The sequence below is a fragment of the Lepidothrix coronata genome, unplaced genomic scaffold (genome assembly GCF_001604755.1).
Source record: "Lepidothrix coronata isolate B3197 unplaced genomic scaffold, Lepidothrix_coronata-1.0 Scaffold286, whole genome shotgun sequence".
Lineage (NCBI taxonomy): Eukaryota > Metazoa > Chordata > Aves > Passeriformes > Pipridae > Lepidothrix > Lepidothrix coronata.
In genome coordinates, this window is record NW_016690466.1 from 173,472 (window position 1) to 178,556 (window position 5,085).

The window sequence follows — 5,085 nt, forward strand, 5'->3', positions numbered from 1 at the left end:
TTCTCAGCAGCCTATGCAAAATCAAACTTTGCATTAGAGGAAAGCCTGGGATGAGACTACTGCTGCCATGGGGAGAGATGTCAGGAAGAGAGGTGGTTGTCCATTCTCACCTCAGTCTTTGGCAGGCAGCTGTTGTGTTAGTGCTGGCAGTTTGTATCTGCTGCTCAGTGTAATTATTGCTCTTCCTATGCATACAGGCACTCCTGATTTTAAGAAATGTGTTTTCTCTTTTATCAGATTGAGAGTTTTATTTTGGTTTTTTCTTGTGTGTGTACATCATTTGAAGAAGGTATCTCTTGAAACAGCAGCACTTTTTTTCTTAATCTGTTGTGAAATCTTCTGGAACCTGTAACCGAAGTGAGGTAATGAGCCTAGATAAAGGACTGTGTTCCCAATAAAAAAGATGATTTTTCCTGCAGTCACATCTCAAAATGTTGTTTGGAACAGCAATCACTTTTGCATGCCAGTTACATTAGGAGTTAAGAGAGTTTTTTGTGTCCTCAAACCTATTTTTTTAACATTTTTCCAGACCATCTTTCCAGATGCCTTGCTGTGCAGATATGTGCTGTGTCTCAATGCTTTCTTCCTACATGCTGTGTTGGCAGCTGTATGCATTCAGAGATCATGAGTCAGGCTCCCTAAGAAAAAAATCATGAAATGAGATTTAAAATAATATAGGCTTTGTCTTCCTGGAATATTTAGTATTGTTTTCCTTCTTCAAAGCTTTTTCTTTTTACGGGTATAGACATTTTTACCTGAGCTCAAAATTTCAGGACTTGGACTTTCAAGAAAAAGTGTCTTGTGAGACTTACCCTAAAATGGTGACTGATGGCACCACCGTGTCTGAGCTTCTGCTGGTACATGCTTCAGTCTTAAATGAGAAAAATAGTAGTCAAAAGGTTTCATCTTCATCTGTGTTTATGTTCAGATGCAACCAAGAGGCCGTCGCTGATGGTTCCAGCTGCTGCTTCATGGGGTGAAGTCAAAGGAGGTTCAGTGCTGGAGCTGAAAATCCTAGCTGATAGCAGGTCTCTTTTATCTGCTCTCCAACTGCTAAGGTGGCAGAACCATCCTTTCCAAAGCTTTGGACAGTTGGGATTAAGGCTGAATGGTGGTTTCACGTTGCAGGGTATGGTGTGCACAAGTCATACCTGGTTTACAGTGACTGTAGTTAAGATAATGTGGGGAAAACTTGTTCAAACAAGGTAAAAAGTAACAGTGAGAGGTGAAGTGGTTATGGCATTAATATAATGCTGACTTTTTGCTCGGGACAGAAAATAGCAGCAGGGGATGTAGCCAGCAGAAAGTTTGAGACACTGACCCCCACCACTGTGCCCCTTAATCTCTCTCACATGTGTGAGCTTTAAAGCTGAGTCTACTGTGGATTTGTAAACACAAAGGTCTTTAACATCTGAGATTAGGGCAATCTTTTTCTCCATTCAAGCAGTCTAAAAACTGCATTACTAATTCTGTCAGTTATATGTTGCATTAATATTCAGTGTATCATGTTGTGCAAATGGAAGAAATTCTTCTCAAAAAAAAAAATGTGCAGCTGTAGCTGTTACTAATTCTTTAATATTCTGTGCTATATAGTAATTGCACTTAATTGTTTGCTTTTGCTGTGTTTTATGGTGTGAAATGCAGCATGCCAACACTGCTGAACTGCAACTTTAGTGTGTATAATGCTAATACTCTTGAAAGAGATAATTCCCAGATTTCACCTGACTGGATGAAATGGCTCGTGTGTAACTACCAATGCAGTGCTTTATACATCTTCGTGTAATGGAACTTTGTAGTTGTTTTTTCTCAGTAACAGGTTGGTTTTGTCTTTGCACAAGTTTTTGTGCAGTGTGTTGGTACTGGTAACCTAAAGGCAACACACAAAAGAGGCTGGGCCAATGTGGCTGGGAAAGTTGTGTGTAAAATAACATTTTCTTACACGGCCACTTAAAACTGGTAGTATGTTGTTAAAATTCTCATTAAATTGCTTGCTGTCTTATACTTCAATGCAGCTCTCCAAAGCTACATTTGCTTTTTATTCTTTTAAAAAACATATTAGTTTGTTGGTTTTTTTTTTTGGAAGACCAAAAGAACTCACCTAGGAGAAGCATTCCAACTTGTAAAAATGATTCTCTAACCTTCCCTCCCATGCTGTGATGGGAGCTCTATTTTTGCATTAGTCCCAACAGGTTTGAAGTCATACTTCTTAAGAGGCCAGCCAGTCTGGCAGAGGGCACTTGGGAACTTCATAGTTCCCAGCTTCAGTTCTCTCAAAGACTGTTGGTTCTGCACTGAAAGACAGCAGAAGGTGCAAGCTGCCTTCTGACCTGGCCATCCTGACTTGCAATCTCATGTTTGTCACAAGCGCTCTGTCATTAACAGCAAATCCGATACCCTGGAAGAGCATATGAGATATTTATTGTTTTCTCTTTCAAAATTAAACACCTCTCCCAGAGCCCTCCGTTCCAATCCCCGTGTTTTATGGCTGAGGATATTGAATGTAGCTATTAAACCGCCGGACCGATTTTTGCATTAGGAATTTTCTCCAACATGAAGAGTAATTCCCGAATCAAAATCATCAGCTGGCATTTCAGCCATGCAGAACGATGTGCTTGCCTTGGTAATACCCCCAGCTCTACATTTGCTGTGCTGAGAGTGGCTCTTTTATCCTGGTTTTGACCGAGACGGTGTGGGACAGCTGATGGCTACGGACGTGGCAAATCTGCCAGCCTGGAGAACTCGCAGAGCAAGCAGAGCCTTCCCAGGTATTGTAGTGATCTGTCAGGAAGCTGAAGTGCAGGTGACAGCCCTCTGCCAGCTGTTGATTATTTCTCTTCGAAACGTGCTGGTGTTTGCTTTGCCTTTGTACCGATTGGCAACGCGAAAATGATTTCACTGCACAAGTGACATCGCTGCTGCAAGGAAGGATGTCTGTGGCACGGGAGGCAAGGAACTACTTTAATACCCAGCATTGGGTGTGTTTGCTTTGCAGTCTTGCCCAAAAGTTGAAATGGTGGTCGTTAGCCACAGCAGTCGATGTAAAACTGTCACGCTGTTGGGATTTTCTCCTCTGCTGTTACGTTTTCTGAGGGGGAGAAAAAGGAGGGGGTGTGACTTCTTAGCAATAATATCATGTCATGGTACTATGATTCATGTAGCTATGCATTTAAAATAGATAATTAAGAAATAAGACTATTCTATGTTAGATTTAAGTATTAGATGACAAGCATAGCATGTACACACTAATACATGTAGTTTGACTTGCTTCAAGTATAACTGAGAGCCCTCAGTCTTACCTGTCTTCAAAATGTGGAATTTGCACCATGAATTCTAAATCCCAGGTTCAGATTCAGAAAAGACTGACATGCTTTAGTGAACAATTTGCAGAGGCTTACTTAAAGATTTGTTTGTCCCAAGCTTGAACCTAATAGGATAAAGGATATCTTAAGAGAAAATGTTATGTTGTTGAACTAGAATGCATTTACAAAATGTCTTCCTTTATCTGAATTTCACTCCCATATTACTCTCTTTTGTTTACTTTTAAATCCCCAGATTTCATAAATAAAGCAAAGATGTAGTCTTTCCTTTTATGTCTCCAAAGAAAGAAATGCAGTCAATAAAACCTGATAAAAATAGATGTAACCTCATTTGTTTGGATATTTTATTCACATTCAGATGAAGAAGATGACGGGGAGATAATACAGATGAGAGATGGTATTGTGTGGGGAAAGCGAGTAATGTTGAAGTGACTAACGTTGAAAGAGGCTTTTAATGAAGTGGAACATGTCCAAAGGAGGGCAACAGAGATGGTGAAGGGCCTTGAGGAGAAGCCATATGAGGAGTTGCTGAGGTCACTTGGTGTGTTCTGCTGGAGAAGAGGAGACTGAGGGGAGACCTCACTGCAGTTACAACTTCCTTGTGAGGGGCAGAGGAGGGGCAGGCCCTGAGCTCTGCTCTGGGGGGACCAGGGGCAGGACCTGAGGGAATGGCCTGAAGTTGTGTCAGGGGAGCTTTAGGTTGGATCTCAGGAAAAGGTTCTTCCCCAAGAGGGTGGTTGGGTACTGACCAGGCTCCCCAGGACAGTGGGCACAGCCCCAAGGCTGCCAGAGCTCAAGGAGCATTTGGATGATGCTCTCAGGCACATGATGTGACTCTTGGGGATGGTCCTGTGCAGGGCCAGGAGTTGGACTCGATTCCAACTCAGAACGTTCTGTGGTTCTTTGATTCCATGTGTAGCCTTTTGCTGGCCAAGGGGATCATTTAAAATGGAGTAGAAAACTTCTCCCTACGGAGGCTCTCTGACAACAGAGACTTTTTGGGAAGACTGTGTGTTTCCTACATTCCATGTATCTTTGCTGGTTTTCTGATGTTTTTCTGATGTTTTTCTGGTGTTTTTAAGGATTTCCTCATCTGTGATACTTCTTGCTTGAGTGTTCTTTCCAAACTGGACTCCTGGAGGCATCTGGGATATGTCAAACAGAAGTTCAATATCATCTAAGCTTTTGACATCCAGAATTCAGAGCCACGTTATGTTGTGATGAATCAGAGCATATTGTACTTTATTAAGTAGCATTTTTTCTTACCATTCTTGGAGGATATCCTGAGTTTTTATTATTTTGTGGCTTTTGAAGAATTCCTAAGCGAGATTTTCTCCCCCTTTCCATTTTGGAGCTGTGTTTCCTCTGAAGCATTGTTAGGCTTGATTAGGATCTAGGAAATTTTTGAGTAATGAGTCAGAAAAATAAACAGAAGTCGAGCAAGCAAAAGCTGAGGAATAGAAGTGCTGTTTGGTTTAGGTGAGTTTAAACGCTTTCAGCTTTAAAATCCACGTATAGTTTTCCTCTCCTGCATGCACACTTATTCCTTCCTTTCTTCCTTGTCCCTTTCCTTCTCTTGTCCTCACACCCTCAAAAAACCCACGGAGAGCAGTTCTGTTATGTCTTATTCAGAGAACTTTTTGGGATGTGCTTCTTTAAAAGAGCCTGAAGGGAAAGCTTTTAACTGTAACAAATCTGTCATGTAAAAGATGCAAAACAGTAAATATGCTTATATTTGTAAACCCTAACAATTCCACAACAGTCCCTT